Here is a 20073-nt window from a genome sequence, read left to right as displayed (position 1 = left end):
AAATTTGAGCACACGGGCCTACAACATTTCCGCCTCCATCAGAATCGAAATGGGAGAAAAACCGTGTCAATGATATTTGAAAGAATATTTTCAACTTTTTTTAGATAAATATTGATATTTTAAATTATGCCTAAATGGCGATTTTATTCCCGACACCGTTCACCCTAATCCGAAAAGATAGTTTTATGGAGGCACTTTCAGAATGCTTTTCTCACACGACAGCCTTCGGATTACAACCTTCTGTCTGCCCTCTTGATCTTACTTTTTGATTCAGGAAACCGCGCTGAATCCGTTAGTGGGGGGAACAAGACATCTTTTTCTTGTTCGACCGACAACTTCTTTGACACAGCGGCCCAATACACGTCCTTTCTTTGCATTGCCGCTTAGCTTTTAACATCTCAGGGTGCTGCAGTGTACATATGACGCCGTCGGTCCTCACAATAAATCAGATGGTAGCTGTAACACACTAATTTTGAACGCGGCGAAGCTCCGGAAGCATCAGGACGAGATGGATTTTGCGCGTTCGTGCACCCTCTTGACACGCAGCGCCACTTGTGACATCTGAGTGCAGTCATCACATGTGGGGCCACTCTCTCTCGTACAGAATGCGTGCGCTCAGAATACTAGGAAGTATATTTCTAGACACTATACTAGAAGAAAACGTTTATAAACGGATCTCATCTATGAGTATTGAATTCTAAAGTAAAAGTTAGCTCACCTTGATGGCACAACCAAACAGCGAAAGATACAGACGACATAAAATGGCAAAAGAAACGCTAACTTTGTCGTCTGCCGGCTAAGTTTAGCGGCCATTGGTTAGTTCTTGCGCTTCGCAAAATTGTGCATCGACGCAGAAGGTTCAAGTGTTATATAAAACACACTTTTGTGCAATGACAGTAGGAAAGTTTATTACGTGCTCTTTCAGTGAGCAATGAACCATATTAACGTAAGCCAGACACGTCTTCAAGGTATACATATCCGAGCCAAGTGCAAATCTCATATCCTGTTATTCTCTTGCATCCAGCAGCTCAGTAGCATCATATTTCCTTTTAGGTAAGTTTGTGAAAAACTCTGTGGTGTGAACACGTAAGGGCAAACACTCAGTCAGCATTTTAACAGTGCAGCCAGTTGCGTACCTACTCTTTTGCGAGTAGAGGGGCAACATAGCCTTGTAACAATTTTATTCTCTCATGGAAGCATAATTGAGTAATTACAATTGTGGTGGAAAACTACACCTTACTTGTTCGTTTCCACAGCATGCAGCCAAGAGTGACCACTGTCAAAAGTGGGGGGGGGGGGGCTCAGCGCCCCCATCCCGCTATCTTTTTGCCAACTCCCGCTATCTTTTGTCCCGCTATCTTTTTGCCAACTCAACACGCGCCGCCCACAGACGTATTTATGGGCGTAGGTACTTTTTCGGACAGAACCTTTCGTTCCACCTGCAGCATAGAAGTTTCCACTCTCGAACGCAGCAAGAGTGCACGCGCAGTGCTTCTGTGTTCCTCGTTTCGCTTCGATTATGTATTGCAGGTAAGTATAAAGACAGGCGGTCAGCAGGGGCGCTCGCATCATGGCGGCGACGCGGCTGTGATCGGATACATCGTGAGTGCGGTGAAATTGAGTGCTATACATAGTAGCCACGGGGTGATATTACTTTTACTTCTGCGGCCGTGTGTGCATAGTCTGCGCGAAAAGCTGATAGATTAATCGTGCTGCTCGACGTCAGTACTGCTCCTCAGCAAGAGCAAAAGTGGTGGGCGTACCCGATCTTCGCCGCGGGCGTCTGTGAATAAAACTGATTGACGCGTGAACTCAGATACAAACTCGTTGATTTTGAGAAGGCCTGAGTTCAACCCGGGAGTGTGACGGTGCCAGTGTGACTTTTAAGCGTTTGATGCGGCGAACAGTAAGTGACACCTTCTTTCAATTAAAAAGAATTTGGTGAGCTACACTACGTGTGCAAGGCTGGAGCCATAAAAGCTTTTGATAACGTAGCTTCTTGCAGCTTTTTAAGTTCGTCATCTACTCATGTGAGGGGTCGGCTGCGAAGTGAAGACCGCATCAGCTCTGGCTCAATCTTATTGTACAAACTGGCTGAGGCCTAATGACCACTGCACTGAGGTCTTTACTTCATTATTAATTTATCAATTAAAATGTATTATCTCGGGCTCAATTGGCAAGGTCTTGATGAGTATAGAACTAATAAACGTAATTCTGATTAACAGGATACTAATTGTCAACATACTAGTAAGGGCTAGTTAGCATGGTTTTACTTGGTGTGCGTTTGAATAACGTCACGTTAATTATCATAGTTTAGGCACCACATAAACTAGCATGCTTTAGATAACCCTGCTCAAGCTTTACGTGGCTTCATTAGCACGGTATTTTTAAGATATGGCGTAGTTACCTCGGCCTTACCAAAACTTGGCCTAATTAGCTTGGTCATGGCAAATGAGTTTGGTGAAGCTTCAGAGGATTTTATTGGTAACTCATGAATCGTGGGTCCGTCCGTCTGTCTGTCTGTCTGTCTGTCCATCTATCTTTCGGTCGGTTGGTCGGTCTGTTTGTCCGTCTGTCTGTCTGTCCGTCTGTCCGCACCTGCTGAGTGAACCATCGAACTATAGGCGGTCCCGTACCCTAGGAGGAACAGACTCACGTCTTTAGGAGCTTTGCCTCTAATAGCTAATTAGCCGGCCGCACAAGCTTGGGTGTTTGCTGGAGATGACCACAAAAACAACGCGCACTGGCCGAGCAGTGCGCTATGATGTACAGGCTGAGCATGATGATCATCACGTGACTCGGGTGTAGCTGCGGTCTAGATCTTCTAAGACGTTCGGCCGGTGCTGATCTCAGAGGCCCTCGTGCTGATTATTCTAAAGCAGACCTAGTGCAGGCATTAAAAGCTTCAAAACAAATTCAAACACCCCTTCCTTCTAAAAAATATTATTACAAAAATTTTCTGACACTTTTATTGCGTGCGCGCGCTTCTGCACTCACTGGAACGACAAACAAATGAAAGAAGGTGCCTCTAGTCTGAAAACACAGCCCAATTTCATCGACTGTCCTTGACGCGATAACTGGCTACATTGTGGCCAATAAAATGCACCACGCTGAGGGGTAAGCTTGAATTTTTTTGTACTGTTTGCTCATTCATAAGGGGATGCCGCCAGAACTCGGGATGATTCAGCGTTTCGCAAAACTCGGGCGAAACTCGTCCGACCCTTTCACCCCTGTGTGCATTTTTAAAGACAATAGCCTTTCCTGGGGACATTCGACGTCAAAATTTTGATTTCTCCATCTTTCTGTTTGCCTGTCCGTAAATTCTCTGTTTGTCCGCGGTAAAAATTTACCAAATGGCACCAAACGATACCTCAAACGGCCAACCCCATTCGCAGCACCCACCAATATTGCTCAAGTTTCAGCATTCATACTTCTGCGATTGTCAATTAAAAAGCAATTTTTGTGCATATCTGAGGCACCATAACAACAAGTTGATGTTTTTTATGTGTGTCACAAGTAATTCTGAGGACCGTAGCGTTTATCAAGGTGCGCCGACAGTGCAACGCGGTGTAAAAAAAGGCAAGTGTTTCCAACGTTTTGCCAAGATAACACGGTGGTGGCACTTGCCCGCCGCTTTGCGTTCTACACCTTATCGCGTCCGAGACAGCCGCGCATCTTTCTCCGCAGGCGCGCACGCCTTCCTTTGTTTTCAAGGACAACTGCCAGATGGAACTCATGTCTAGCGTACCTCGATGCGCTCGTTCACCTTCGCTGCAAGGATCGAGACGATCTAGCGCAGTGCTTATAGAATACAATTCACATATTTTATCGCGCAGAATAACGTATAAACGTTTTTGTTTTCTCTCTACACGCAAGACTATCGTCTTTTGAGGACACTTGGAGTGAAACAGGCATATACGGGGCCAATTTTTTCTTCCTAATCATATCAAAGAACGAAGGCGGCGTCGCGTCCAAATGGTCTGGCGAGCAAAGTATGATCTTCTTTTGCTTTCCTGCATATCTAGTGAAATTGTGCTAGCTTCAAAACCGAATCGCGCGTGTGTGCTGTGGACTTATTCGATAGTGAAGACAGCCACAAGTGGAAACAAGGGCCAAATAGCCGAATTCAACAAGGTTTTGCCGTAACTAAAACAAGAGTATTAGGCAGCAATTGGCATATGTACGAAAATGTTTTATCTGACCACCACCACTCAACTCCATTCGATGCCTCCACGTGAAGTGAGTTATATGATAGGTATGCAGTCTGAATTACTTGAAAACAGGTAAGTAGAAGGAAAGCTGCCTTATACTCAAGGTTTGTGTGGGGGCACGTTCGCCTAAGCGGCTGAACTGTTATAAAGGATACGCTCGCGATGAATACTCGATGCTTTGATGCCTCTACTTAACTTAATTTGTGCTAAGGACAGCTTCTTTGTTATGAATAAAGCAGCGGACTACTTGAAGCTTATCTTTCTGGAGCCAGCAGACACGGTAAGCTTCTTTGTTCACTGGCTACCGTAGCTAAATAATATCGGAGAAGTGTGAAATGTTCAATGCCTTGCTGGAGAAGTATGAAATGTTCAATTTTTACTTGTCCTTAGGTTCTCCTCACGCACATTATAGCTTTTCGGAAATCCTGTGTCTGCTTAAAATAAAGCTGTTTTTTCAACATCGATAATTGCTTGGCTTCCGTGTGCCAAACAAGATATTATTTTGATTGATATGTTGGGTTTAACGTCCCAAAACCACTTATATGATTATGAGAGACGCCGTGGTGGAGGGCTCTGGAAATTCAGACCACCTGGGGTTCTTTAACGTGCACTTATATTTTGATGCACGGGTGTTGTTTTTATTTCGCCCCGATGGAAATGTGATCGTGTGGTCGGGAATTCATCTTACACACTCAGTGTGGTGGCACATGTGCTATGCTGCCACGGTGGTTAGCTTGATGAAAGTCTACGTGCATACACACCACGGACAAGGGCGTACATAAAACGTCAAAAAAATCACCAGGTCTGCTCAGAACGCGCAGCACAGCCAGAGCGAAAGCTGGAAGAGAGGCCTTTCATAGCCTTTTCTAAACACTCTCGGACAAATGCTTGAAGCAAACTTTCCGGGTACCCACTAAGCTATAAGTAATCATAACGTCTGGGTAGTAGGCTGGCATTTACTATGCTATCATTCGTCATTTTCGTGAGAAGCTTGGTATCCGCCAAACACTTGCAAAAGAATTTGTGCGAATTTTGTGTTTGATGCAATAGTTGACAACGAAGAATCCCAGCTGGATGGGGTATGTGTTACAGTTATTAGGTGATGAAGAACAAGCTTTCGTAAGGGGTTTGGGCATTGGACAACGCACTGGTTACGCAATCTGGATTGTGTGACGACTGGTTGTTCCTTTGCTGTTGAAAACGAACGCTTTATTACTCATGTTAGGGCACTTCCTTTCCCCACTTCAACTTAACCTATACTCTGTTCCAGAAGTTCTGTGCAGCACTGTGGAAGCTACAGGCCTTCTCGACCAATCAGGAGGGCGAGCACATCTGAGTGTATCCTTCCGCGCCCCTTCAACTGCTAGCGACGTGCGCTGCAGCGAAAGCGGCAAGAGCGTCTCGGGACACTGTGCAACTGCGCATTGAGATGAGCTGTAATTGTGAAAGCGGTTAAATATTTTCCTCGGCACCGTAAACGCGCGCGTCTTCGAGATACTCGCACGTAAATTTTTCAGGGATAAGGTTCAGTGGCTCATGTTTTGGTAAAAAGCACCACACTAGCGAAATTGAATATGAAAGCACCACGCTTCATCAGATTTCGTATACGCATGCCTATGGGCATGCGAAGGGCCGCTTGTGTTCGATACGAAATGATGGCTCTATTCCCGGTGCTTTACTTGTCTCTCTCTGCGTGGTGTAACAGTATGCAAGCCGTACTTGAGCACAGATCGTGTCCTAATACGAAGCGGATTTCTCGCTAGGCATGCAGAGTTCGCTCTGAGGAACTCATGCTCAACGGTTTTCGGTGTGTCGTCCTTCATCTCCGGTGTTGTAGCTCTCGCAAGATCGGCGCACTCCGTCCTCGATCTCGTCTGACCGTTTCCATTTTTCCTATCTCTCCTCAACTTCCATATGCGGGTTCTATTTTTACTATCATCCTCTATTCTCTTCATATCTCTTTCACTCCCCCTTTCCCACCCCATTCCTCTGCCGACCTGTTGGGGTGGCCTCGTAAGTAGAGACAGCTACGGGTGGGCACTTTTCTCTTCATTTCCTTCTGATAACCACTCAGAGAGAGGAGTGCAAAATCGCACAGTCTATTGCTGCATCTATAAATAAACCTCCATAAAGGACGCGTAGCGTGTGTGACTCCGCTACCTGTAACGTTATCACGGGGTGCACTTGCGATTGTGATTGATCCTGAGTAATCAGGCTAGACGGCTCTGAAAGCGACCTGCTTGATACGCGGTGCAACACTGATTGTTTCGAGCTGTGTTCAGTTAGTACTGCACTTGTCACTTAAAATACTTGTTTGAAAATGGATGTTCTGAGTGTTATATTATACGCGTAAAGTGTGCACTATCTTACCAAATAGTGCATATTTATGTGATGCAACAAGACAGCTGCTTTCAATTAAATATTATGAAGCAGTCACTTGCATGTTGGCAGTGCCATAAAGCTTATTGTCGAGGTTTGGTAGAGATAATTTTGTTAAATAAATAAGGTTTGTGAGTTGCTCTGGACGGCCTGTAGGCAATAAGTATTGTAACTTCAGCAATTCTTCGAGCAGATCATGTCCATCTGCTGCCTTAGGCCCACATTTTCGCCCATGATGGACTGCTTGCGATTTTAGTACTACACAAGCTTCTCAGGTGGTGCTCTTTATTCTCGTAAACTGCGTGAGTACACAATAGGACCTTTACCTTTTAGAAGTGGGCGAGTTGTTTTATGCTTGTATACCGACAGCGCGACAGAGACGAAGAAAGCAGACACACAGACGCAAATAAGCTCTGGCTGACAAATGTTCTTGTTTATAACTACAATCAGCACATTACAAAATGCATCGCACATAATGAAAGCTCAATTAAAAATGAAATTGTTTTGTATTAAGGCTCATTCGCCACTTGTCACACAAGTTGGTTGTGTTCGTTAGAGACACACCAGTTGGTTGTGCTCCTGAGTAAAACGTGGTCTTCACTGTTGTTTATTTCCTGACTCATTACACAATCACCTGTGAAAAGATTAACTGTACAATCTTTGTGTGTTGTTTTGTCATTGATGAAAATAAACAAATAACAGCGGGCCCATTACTGAGCCCTGTGGGATGCCTTAATTCACCGGCACAAGAGCAGATGAGATGTTTTCAATAATGACAAATTGGGACCGATCAAATAAAAAGTTCTTTTATCTATGCAGTGATGGGACCGTCATCAATCACAGCAGTAATTTTGGCAATTTTAATAGGGCACACACAGTCAAATGGTTTACTGAAGTCTAATATAAGTGCGTCTGTTTGGTTATGGCTGTTAATACCTCATGCGAGGTCTTGAACCACCTCTGTAAGCTGAGTGACAGTCGATAAGCCTCTTCTAAAACCATGTCGAACATCAACCAGAATGTTTTCTTAGAAATATGTGGTTAAGTTTTTGAGTACAATGGGCTTCAAACTTTTACATGACGTGCTGGTAAGGAAAAGGGGTCTGTGGTTGGATGGTTCATTAGTGTCTCCTGACTTGTGGATCGGTACAATTCTTGCGATCTTCGAATATGCTGGTAGGTCAAACGTTGAAAGTGACTTGCAGAAAATAAGTCACTATCGACGTCAGCCCTACCTGCAAATTTCAAGATCGCAAAATTGTACCAATCCATAATTATTTGTAAGTTTACTGTGAAGTCAATCATGCCCTACTTTTTCATAAAAAGAATCACAAGTAAGATGCAGTATGTGTGTGATTTGTGACTGGTTGTATTTTCTGTGAGCCAACAAATAGTAAAGTTCTTTGCGTCGCTTCCATAATGTAACACGTGAAGTGACTCGGCAAATATGGTAATGCCTTCGGAAAACAAATTTATCGCATCCCAGTGTTTCTTCTTGTTTCGTGGCAACGTTTTGAGTGAACATGCACACAAAGAAGTAGTGTTCACATATGTGGACAATGTGCCTGAATGGGCTACCTCAATCGACTATTGGGTAAAAAAAGTATGTTCTTTCTTTAACCAAATATAAACTTGTCAACAATCAAGCATTCAGAGGAAGGCTTGATTCCCAGAACACTGACCGTCAGACCAAGCATAATTGAAGGTTTACCGATTGTATGCAAGCCATTTACTGAACATCTTAGTCTGAAACATCATGAAAAACACAACAACAATGCAGTACACAGATTAAACCAACTAACAATTGAGTCTTCATTAACACTTAGCAATAAGCTGCAAATAACGAACATGCAACAACACTGAAATGGTACTGCTTATTTAAACTGTGCCAGTGCTACGCCTGTGTCGTGCATTATTGTCCTACTTTTGCACTCGCCGTTTCACACTTAAGGTTCACTCATTCCCTGTGGTAGTGGCACTCCGCACGAACTTCCACTTGGATGTAGTGAAGTGTGCATAGCCCACTTCACGCGGTGTATACATTAGCGCCTCAAAGAAAGCCAAACTTCAATAAATGCTCCCTCCCCTCTCATTTACCTAGCTACTGTAACACCTGTGTTTGCTTCTGTGCAGTTTTTCAATGGTACCACTGGTATAATAAACAGAGGGCACGGGTTGCACTAAATAGCTGACACTTTTTTATACATCAGATGTAAAGGTCAACAAAAGCACATTCTGTCCTTCAATTGAATTAGATGTGGTGAGAAGATCGAATGCACATATTTAGTGCCCCTCAAGTGTACCAGTACATGTGTGTTTGCACCTTCAGGCTTTTTTAAATTTTTTTGGCGACATGGTAAGGTAACTAGTTCTGTTATTCTTCCAGCTAAGAAAGACTTGAGCACCCAGAGGCCATCCTACTTATTCTCAACTGAACATTACTCCAGTCACACCATCTGCACCTTCTACAAAGTTTCCATCTTTAAAAGTCACTATCAAACTACAAAGAAAATGAGCCCTTAAATTTACACTTCTTTCCTCATTCGTAGCAAGCGTCTCATTCTGGCAGACTTGGTGCCTTCAGGTAGTATGCAAGAGATATTTGGTCAGCTGCCAGCTTGGATTGGGATCACGTGCTGCTTGACACCAAACAGGTAGAAAAAAAGTGTTCCACACTCGCCCTCATGGCAACAAGTGGCGCTTACCAATGCTCCCAGGTTTAATGCACACATATACCCCCTAAAAAGTGGACGGCGGTACGACCGCTACCGTGGCTTAGTGGTAGAGCATCGGACGTATTATTCGAAAATCGCAGGTTCGGTCTCTACTGGTGGCAAGCTATCTTTTTGTCCACTGTTTTTTCTTCACATTTCACATTGCAATTACTTTTATTAACATTCCCCTATGCCTTCCTTGGCATCATTGCCTAATAGTTCTCATTGTTATTGTGTCTAACGCAGCTTGTTCAACATATACTGTTTTGCCGTTTCGTATGTGTGAAAGTAAGACACGCCAGGATACAGTGTCTCAAGAGCTTTTATATCTTTTTATACGACCTCTGCTATCAACTTCGGTCACTTAGCATCAGCATGTGGACATGTCAATATGAATCAATGTGATTCCAAACATGTTATTATCACCTTTATTTATGCATCATTTAAGACCCCTACTACAATAATGCATGAAGGTGGTCTATATTAGAGGAAATGAAGTGCGGAATAAGTTAAGGAAAAAGCAATAACATTTAGAGGGATATACGTGGTCAATCACGGGAACTTAACATTGACAACACATGGAGTCACAAGCAATGAAAACAATGCCAAGGAAGGTATGGATCACTAAAAAACAGACCAAAATACATTGAAATATTGTCTCGGTTGAAAAGTATTGTAAATACGCAGTCATGATCCAAAAGTAACTCGATTGAGCTTGAACGCTTGTACAGTAAGGTCGTTTATTAGGTATGGTAAAAATACAAGTAATGAAGCTGCAATCTTCTTAGGGTGAGCAAATTACGCGAGTAAATACGTTACACCATCCGCGAGGAAATCGCAAAGCAACCCAAGAAGATATCCGCGTGGGAAGTGAACTCGAAGAAGTGAAGTTTTTCTATGGGTAACTTTTTTGCTCAGTCATGGTGAAATGGCATGTAATACTTACAAAGGAAAAGCCAGCGGACATAAAATAATAGATAAAAATTACCTGTATGTTGTATGTGTAGTGTAATTATGGGCTGAAACACGGCAGGGTTTCTCCTATCTACCTATCTACAGCATTACTATCAAGCCTTACTTTATTTCACATTTATTTTCACGCCTACACACATGTAATGCAAAGTACACCAAAGTACGCAATATGTTCATACACCAAGTCAATATTTGTTGATCAGATGCATGGATTACGTAGGGGAGTGCCTTGCGCCCCCCCCCCCCCCCCACACTGCCGACGCCTCCAAAGATGTTCCTAATAAATTAATCTTGTGTTGTCATCTGTTTCCAGAAAAATGACCTGACTGGTTTGCGAGCCCTCAAGACTCGCATTCAAAGGTAGCATATCATAGGCGCCAAAAAAGTACCGATTACCTGAGGTATCGACGTTAAAGAGATTTGGCACGCCGAAAACGCAAATTCTAGGCTCATGAACTCACTCGAATTCACTCCGACTCTGACAGAGACATGATTCTAAGTGAGTCCGCGCGAGTGATATTTTGGCGAGTGTGAGAAAGTGTGGTTCAAGAAAGTTTTCGTGAGTGTGGGTCCGAGTGATTTCGGTTCAGGAGAATTTTGGTGAACTTGAATCTCAGCGAGTCCATAGCGCAAGATGTATATAAAGCACGAGTCTGAGCGAGTACACACAGCACGGGAGCTGTACCTGTAGCTGCCACGAGGCAAAGCAACCATATAACAGTCGAAAACACAGGGGCAACAAGAGATGACTTTCAAGTAAATAGCACAACACTGTGTGCACTTTGATGCTTCAGCTTTAAATTTCCCACTACGGCATTGATTACTTTGAAACACACAGCACTGGGAGCTGTAGCTGTAGCCGCCATAGGGCACAGCAACTGTATGACACACGAAGAACACAGGGGTGGCATGAGATTGCTTTCAGGTAAATAGCAAAACACTGTCTGCATTTCGACGCTTCAGCTTTTAAGTTGTTATGTCGGAATCAATGGCATTAAAACACACAGCACTGGGAGCTGTAGCTGGCAAAGGGCGCTGCAGTCGTGACTGGGAGCACACAAAGTGCTCAGAATATTGCCGCGAAGGCAACACTGGCATGGTGTCGCAGGGAAAACGGTGCATATGAGCACGGATGACTGATGTATTTGAAGTGCGATGCGACACATGAGGAATGCAGCGGTGACAAGATGGGCTTTGAAGTAGGGTGCACCACATTACCTGACACTTCTGCGAGTAAGTTCTCAGTAGTTGTTGTGTTGACATTCAGTGGCATTAAAACACCATGACAGCTTTTTGAAAATTATGTGCAAGGCTACACGGTGACAGTTGCCCAAGATGTTGCAAGTGACATGTCTGATAAGCAGGTGACCGCGATATCGCAATATGTGTGGAACTGTCTTCAGGAACCAGTCAACGAAGAGGCTGATTATCATCTTTATTCATGCTGCTTTCATCACTGTTCGTCGTGTAAACATCCAAGGCCACTACGGCTCGTTGTTTGTCATCAATGACATCATAAATAATGTGATCAATCTTCATCATGTCATCCTCCGCTTTTATTACGTGGCTCACGTAATTTTTCCATTTTTTGTGCAGTGACTTGCTCTATGCCTTTCCAAACAAGACGATCGAGGCCTTCCATCTTGAACTGCGTATTAGTTTTTGCAACATAACCTTTAGCATTACTCCACACCAGCTCAATCGGGTTGAGCTCCCAGTGGTATGGCGGCTAGCATGTGACAGTGTGACTAGCATCAGCCGCAATGCAGTCAAGGCGATACCTATTACTCTCCGTTCTTATGGTTTGAACAAGCTTTATGAGTTCTGCCTTCACCATGTCACTGCTACCGGTCACCCCCTTCAGAGAGAGCCAGGCCTCAATGTCTTTTTCCAACGTACTCATACGGGGTACCTTTTCAAGCTTCAAGGAATGATAAGATGCATTAGCAAGCACAATGACACTTTGTCGCGGCAAATACAGCAGTAGCTTTTCTTTAAACCTCTTTCCGTATTAGGCGTCGTTCATTTCATCCTGATATTCACCTGTTCCCTTTTTGGCTCGAAATACTTCACCAGCAGCTGTGATGAAGCCGTCCTCGTTGGTACAGTGAGTAATAATGAGGCGACCTCCTTAACCACTGGGGTTAGGCGGGCCTGTCATCAGGTTGGTTTTCCTGGCGTGCTCAGTGAACTTAATGGTCTCGTCGACCCACTCACGGCTTACAGTGTTGCCCTGTGGTCACCCAGGCTACATCAGTGTAGAAGATGGGTAGTCTCTGGCGTCGAACCTCTTCAATTTGGCGCAAGTATTTGCGTCAGCACTGGATGATGTTAGTGGCCTTCATCAGGCGCGAATTTCGGAAACGCTTCTTATAGCGGAAGCTTACCTAGAGCAGCATCCTATGAATAGTTGTGGCGGACACGAACGGCAGCGAGTCGTACTTTGACGTATGTGGTGAGCTTGCGCTCCATCGAAATTTCCCGCCTTTCATAGAAACCGTGCATGACTCTGCGCAACAAACCAAGGTCGAAGTCGTCCAGCAGCTGCTCTCTATTGTGGCCCCTGCCACCGCGAAACAGCGTTTTGGGTGGAATTACTTCGCCATGCTTATCGTGCTGCGCTACCCACTTGTACAGCGCACGCTCGGTGACGTTGGAGAACGCAGCCGTTCTCTTAATGAGAGAGCTCATGCTTGCACTTCTGCCACCCTGTTTACGCAGTGTCCCGAGCACATTTAGAGCCAACTGCTTCCCTCCCTTGTCGTAAAAGCTGATCCGGGAAATATATCGCACAGGTGAACCAGGTGCCGCCATTTCGGTAGAAGTGACCAAATCTGCCACCGCGGAATAATTACAACCCAAGACTGGGTCTTCCGCGGCGCTGTGGACGTCCGGGTTGAACGGACTACTCATAAATGTTTAGACAGTGTGATACCATTTTTTCGTACTTTGTAAGTAAAAACATAACACATACGAGCCACAACTGCGTTATTTATTTCGTCACTTGCGTGTTATAACACGTACAAGCAAGAACTCTTTCTCCAGTATCATCGAGCCACAAAAATTGTTTTCTACAGAAAATGCGACAAAATGGTCACACAAATCACAGCTACAATACGCAGAGAAGCCTTCAAGTAAAACTTCTCCGACGAGACCGCTTGCAAAAGTCACGAGGCCAAACAACGGGCTACGTATACGGGGCACATCTCACTTCGCAACAACCTGAGTTCGAGGGTCGTGTAGCCTTGGCTCTGCTGCCCGGAACTTCTGGAACAGAGTAAAAGGGAAGTTTGCGAACGAACCCTAAGCACCTGCGTGACTCAGTGGCAGAATAATGGGGTGGCATTGCAGTGTACCCAGGTTTCAATCACACAATATTTTTCAATGTTTTTGTTGGGTTGCTTTTATTTCGTGCGATAGCGGTAACGGACAACGGCGCGTGACAAGTTGTTATGACCGGCTGAGCAAGGACATCGCCTCCAAGGAATGCTCGTCGGCGTACCGTTTAAAACGCTGTCCGTGCCTCGCAGAAACGCAACAGGTGTCTGTGTGAGCTGCAAGAAACGCGCGCCATGGTGACGGAGACACACAGCCCGCGTTTGAGGAAATACGCGTGCACGGACGAACGATATCAAAATTCATAGCACATCGACGGAGTGAATGACGATACGTGGACTGAACCGTGCGTGCGTGCTTGTGTCCATCCATCTGTCCGTGCTTGCGTTCGTTCATCTGTCTGTCTGTCTGTCTGTCTGTCTGTCTGTCTGTCTGTCTGTCTGTCTGTCTGTCTGTCTGTCTGTCTGTCTGTCTGTCTGTCTGTCTGTCGACGAGCACGAGCACGAGCAGCCGCAGCCTACCGCACTCGCTGCTACGGTTCCTCCATGCCCCACCAATTATCCGACACGTACGGTGATGTTCCAGGATTGTGAAACATGCACTCGTTCTTCGCGCACCCAAGCACAGCCCGCGCAGCAGCCAGACGAACAGTAGTGGTGCCGTACCATCTAGAATATCCTCACTCAACTGCAATTTGCATGTATTTCTATGAGAAAGCACCGTCTATTATACTGTTCAGAAGATACTGCCTGTTACGGCTCACGCAGGACTAGGTTAGACTAAGAGTAGGTATGTACTAAAAACGTGTCACGTGTTCACTCGGAGGTCTCTCTCCCTGGCCTTCGTTTCGGCATGTCACGTCTCCTGTCAAGGCGCGTCTCGGCGTCTGATGTGTTGGACGTTTGTAATTATTCAAATTATTCGTGCGTTTTTGCCTTAAAGAAGCCTCGCAACAGTTCAACTTCCTTGGCGCCTGGGTGGCTGCCTGTGCTCTACTCTTCGGTCTCATCAACTGGTTGCAGCGGTGATATTTGGTTGGATTTTGTGGTGTTCTTTCCTGATACTGATGCTGGTGTGTGCTCGCTTTCCGTAGAGGTTCTCCAATGTGTTGTAGATAGATGGTGATTTATATTCAATGTGGCAGATTGGTACTGTTTTGCGAAGGCAGTGTTTATTATAAGTACCTTCACAGCATTTAGAGCAACATAAGCCTGCACTAGGTGACCATGGATTTCAAGAGGTGGAGGAATCCAGATTTAGTGCTTTTACGTGAGAAGCTGGGTACTGACGCGGCGATGTACATAGGAAGCCACATTTGACACAGGCGTGCAGTTAAGGATTCCGGCGTCGATTAGGACAAGGTTTGCAATGGTTGGTTGGTAATATAGGCAAGGCGTAAGAAAGCCGAAGAACAAGAGTGGCTTGTGTTTGAGATAGAGACAACCAGGCATAAAGAGGAAGGTGCAGTTATTGGAAAGGTATGGAGCGATCCAGGCTTTAGCTTTGAATTGTCCTGGCAAAACGCGGCGATGGTCAGAGTACCATAAATGTAAGAATGGATGATAGACGAGGCACGACAAAATTGAACGCGTGCCTGACCTAAATGGTGACAGCGTTGTTTAAATGACCCCCATATCTTGGCACCGCCTGGACACATAGACAAATTTATACTTTGCCGCGCTTGAGGAGGTGTCCAGAAAGCGACAGGTTCGTCGGCTCACCTAGAGCCCTTTAGCACGCATGGTCAACGGACTACCTGTAACGGGCTGTTTTGCTATATGAGCTTCTTAGAAAGTCTGATCCCCTCCGCGTTGCTCAAGTCGTCGGAATGCACTTGACACTGAGCCGAGTGCCGGAGAAAAATCCTCGGCGACGTTTCTCGCATTCCAAGGATCTTTCGAGTCTTCATTTCCGGTGCACCACGGACTGCCCGGAAGCAATGCCTTCTTAATGAGTCAACCTTCAACCTGGCCAACCATATGGGTCCACTTTGCGCGTGGGGTTTTAGGTCACCGCACATTTCCGGTGGCCCCATGCTGTCTCCTAGCGCAGTGTGTGCTGCCCCCTACCTGTGCGACAAACTGTGCGCGCCTTTCCCCTTTTTCTGGGAGAGCTTTGTAACTTTGCCTGTTTGTGAGCGCAGTGAAAGATGACGACGATCCCATTGGACGGTCCTGGACTGAATTGTCTTCCCTAGTAGGAAATATTGGGACGACAGAGGATATAAAATGCGAGTGCAGAGATGCTTGAGCATGCTTTTCCTTTTGGTCCTGTATCACACTACCTAATCATGTAAATAAACGTTCCAGTTTTCATCTCCGGTTTCTGGGTTCACCTTTTCGCTGACGCTTGGATGACTTCGAGGGCCGATGAAGTCCCCCAGTCACAACAGTGGATGGCAGCAGTGAGATGATGTGCGCAGGAATTCTACTCCGGCTTGGTGAGTGCATGAACTTTTCTCCTTGAAACCTGCCAAGCTTAACGTGGTTCTTCCTGGTTACTAAGGTGTTGGAAGCCTCTTCACGGGAACTTTGCTTTAACACTATCTCTTGAGAAACTTGACGGTGGAAGAGTAGACGTCACGGCTTGAAGAGAGTTACACAGATTGGACCTAGGTGCGATATACAGGGAAAGCAGGATTGATTGTCCGAAACACCTAAAGAAAACTGAAGTCATTGAGGCAATAGAGGCAAGCGGAAGAGATGACGAGAAAATCAAGGACTTGTGGTAGGATATCCAGGAAAAGAGAACACGAGAGCAGGAATAGGAACAATGTAGGATGAAAATACGAACGTTAGAACGATTGCACGTGTGGGGGGTGCTGACACCCCCTGTAAAGTTGTTTGCGCCGCGTGGAAAAAGTGTTCCGCGCAGAAGCCGTACATTGGGGATGATAACTATTGAGCAATAGGTGGCGTTGTGTTCGCGAGTTGTGATCACCACTATCATCATCATGGTTGGTAGAGCGGTAGCGCCGGCAGAGACGCCTGGCGGAATGCAAGCTTTGGTGGTGGGCAAGAGAGTTGAGCGAGTCGCTTTTGGCGTGGGGCGGTCGCGCAGACGGTTGCCTCCCGCGGTGGGTCTGCATTGGCCGGCACCACGGGCTGTCTCTGGTGGGACCGCGTGGTGAGTCAGGTGTTAGCGACACCGCCTTGTTTGTCATGTTGTTGAGTGTTGTTTATTATGGTGTAAGGATGTCTTAGCGTGTTAATTACAATTGATGAGTAATGATTTGGCTGGCGATATCGTCGCTGAAAAAGCAGTTAAATAAAAGTGTATTGTTTGGTTTGTTCTGACCACGTCTGCTGTGTCCGTTCGCTCCAAGAGCACGGTAGTGGCACTCGCCAATTCAAGACCCCACACTGGCGGCCAACGTGGGGCCTGAACCCACGACCCTGAGATTTGGAGTCTCATGCTCTACCGACTGAGCTAGCCGCTTCTGCGTAAGCCGTACATAGGACGGAACCACTACACACGAAGCCAGAAGATAGCAGGAGTTGGAAAGTGAGGCGTGTCACAAAGCAGCCTTTCACGCAGCGCTAGATGAGGTTCGCCGAAAGGCAATAGGAACGGAAGTGCTTCGCAAAGCAAAATAGAACCAGAAGACGTGTAAGGCTAGAAAGCTGGTCGTATGCTACCATTGTAAGAGCCTGGTCACATTGCAATCGGCTGCCTAAGGCGTAAAAGTTTTCTCTCTTTGGTGGGGAGCCAGAAATGTCTGGTAATTGAAAAAGATGATGATCCGGTGGCTGAACACAAATGCGCGTGTGACGAGGCATCAAAGTCTCAAGAATTGAAAGTGAGAGACAAAAGTGTGCTTTTATTGTCAGCCTACGTAGTGAGTGAAGGACCGTACAAACTACCCGAAAATGATCTGCCGTGTCACAAAACCTGCCAAAGCATGGTCTTCATTTTTCGAATGACTCGGATATGCTTTTCAAGGGCCTTTGCTCTAGTGAGTGTCCGGCGAAAGCTCTGGCGCATCCGACGACTTGTGTGTCAACTCCTGATAATCGAGGAGCAGAAAGCGCGAGTGAGAGGCTGGTAGACTGTGTGTGTCTAAACGAAGAGGCGCTTCGCATGACACAAGATATGGAAGGCCGTCAAAAGGAGCAGGAGGCCAAATGCGAAGACGCGCGAAGAGGAACTATCACGACATAAATAGATCCCGTCATGTGGAAGGCGAGGTTACTAGCTTAGAAAGTGAAGGATGCACCCTTGTGTCAGAAGCGTCAACACCTTGGATTGCTGAGGATAATAAGCTAGTTGAGCCTCCGGGACTTTGGGAAGATGTCAAAAGTAGCGTGCTTGTGAGTTCTAGTACAAAGAGTGCGAGCGTTCATTGCCGCCCCGAAAGAAAAAGGCGCCGGCGAGAATGTAAGTCGAGAGGGAAAGGTCAAACTTGCCAGGAGTGGGCTGAGGTAGCTGAACGCAAACGCTATGCCTTGGGCTCTCAATACATTAAACGCAATGTTAGGACACAGATTGGGAAATGACCCAAAGAGAAACGATTGAAGGTCAGGCTGGCGGCCCCGCAAAAGCACGCTGGAAGTCTGAGTTTGAGGGCTCTGCTGAGATGGAGATTGGGTGGGAAGCGCGTGACGAAGGAAAGAATTTCAAAGAAATTGAGACGCCGACGTGGCCGCCAGGCCCCGGAAACTCTCAAGTTCAAGTGCTCACCTGTAGGGGGCGAAAAATCAACCGCGGCGCCTTTCTGCTTCAAACACCCAGAGTGCATCTACTAACCTCTCTCGCCACTCGCGCTATTGCACTTTCTTGTAGAGGCGCCTTCGTCGGGGCCAAGTTTTATTTTAAAATGATCAAATACTACATGTTTGCGTACCGCTACACATAAAAAATATTTTGTTCTTCTAGCAAGTAGTTTTTCTTAAACATGTGCTGCGTCATGAACTTTTTGTAATAATTTTTGATCCAGCTGACTCGATGTCAGTAGCAGCCTATCGACATCATTATCCTCATTTCAAAGTTTGCGGCGGCCAACGGTTGCGACGGCAGGTAACGGCTCGCGGTACGTTCGGAGGTGTCTCGGACTGTTTTGTTTCGCTGTAAATATTTTGAGCCTCTGCCGACCGACACGTTCTTTCTCATTCTGTTTATTTTGACTCGTTAAAATGCTTTCGCGAAGGGAATTCGAGTGACTTTCGGGGAACGAAGCGACCGTTGAAGCTTTCATCAGATGAACACCCGTTGCAAGCCCGGGCCAGTAAGTAGAAACCACTTCAGTTTTTTAAGGATGGTCGCTTGTGGCGCTATTTGGTTCAGATAAACATATGTAGTTTTTTTTTGGCAATGACTGCGTAGGCGTCACATGGTGGCTGCGCATTGCAGTAATAAATTTTAAAATTGTTGAACATATAAATCTGTAACCGGAAACACGTGCGTTACTTGCGGCGTGCATGGCTTCGCGTGGGAGCGAGTCGCTGAATCAATAGTTAATTCTGAAATTCTATCACCAGGTAACACCAACCAGGCTATTGCGATAAAAGAAGGCAAATAAATCACTGTCGCCTCGCATGTGTCTTCTTAGCTAGCCCATATCTTAGTGCAAAAACCTACTAGTTAATAGTTTACTGCAGTTGTGTTGGAGAAACATCACATAATTATGGGTCTGGTTTTGCTATAGTGTGACAAAGGAAGCGTCACATAAATGAGAAATACTTCTTTTTCTGCCACAGCCTCCTGCCACACCTGACATGGAAGCAAATGTGTACAATGGACAAGGAACCTGCTACATGACATGCCTTGTGAAGAAACAGCCCTGAGTGATATACGTGTTATGAGGTGCCACTACATATATGTATAAAATACTGCTGTTTACTAATTAACTGAGCTTATTTGTTTACTTTGGAAAATTTCATGCATTGATTATTCAATAATTTTATGCATTGATATCTGGTGATGTTACTTCTTTTTCCAGACTGCCATGCAATGACAGGATGACTACCCCCGAATGTCTACTCTGCAAGCACGTTGAAACATCTGAATGCCCACTACAACAGGTCGTCTCTAACTTCACACATGTAATGCTGTATTTGTGAATGTTTTACCGCGCATATCGTGGAGAGGTGCTTTAGATTGGCTACAAGCATTGCCTGTCTACCATGGCATGGAATCTACACTCCAATAATGTTGAAGCTGTAACACTATTAGTTAGATTGTGTTGCGCTGCTGAGCTCAACAACACACTGTTTGATCCCAGCTACTGTAGCCATATTTCGATGGGGGTGAAACGCTAAGACGCTTGTGTGCTTAAAGGTTAGTTCGATTCGCCTGCACCACATGATCCATTTTACAAAGTGCTGCACCTCGCCATTTGTTTCAGGGGCGCAGCAACGGAATCTTCTAAATCTTGCCATTCATTACAAAAAGCGCAGGAGAGGTACAGCACCAAGACTATTTCATGACACTGTACCTTCTGCTCTGACGGCGCTGGTTTGGTG

General features: G+C 45.6%; 1 long non-coding RNA gene and 1 other non-coding gene across 2 annotated transcripts; one reads left to right on the top strand and one right to left on the bottom strand.

Annotated features, from left to right (window-relative positions):
- The first annotated feature begins 1401 nt into the window (after positions 1-1401).
- LOC142777241 (uncharacterized) lies at positions 1402-7400 on the top strand. Its single transcript, XR_012887984.1, has 2 exons — positions 1402-1530; positions 5482-7400. It is a non-coding gene; the product is annotated as an uncharacterized LOC142777241 (long non-coding RNA).
- A 9578-nt stretch (positions 7401-16978) lies between these two features.
- Positions 16979-17049, bottom strand: TRNAW-CCA (transfer RNA tryptophan (anticodon CCA)). Its single transcript has one exon. It is a non-coding gene; the product is annotated as a tRNA-Trp (tRNA).
- Positions 17050-20073: the final 3024 nt, after the last annotated feature.

The sequence above is a fragment of the Rhipicephalus microplus genome, chromosome X (genome assembly GCF_043290135.1).
Source record: "Rhipicephalus microplus isolate Deutch F79 chromosome X, USDA_Rmic, whole genome shotgun sequence".
Lineage (NCBI taxonomy): Eukaryota > Metazoa > Arthropoda > Arachnida > Ixodida > Ixodidae > Rhipicephalus > Rhipicephalus microplus.
This window is presented reverse-complemented; position numbering and strand designations above follow the sequence as displayed.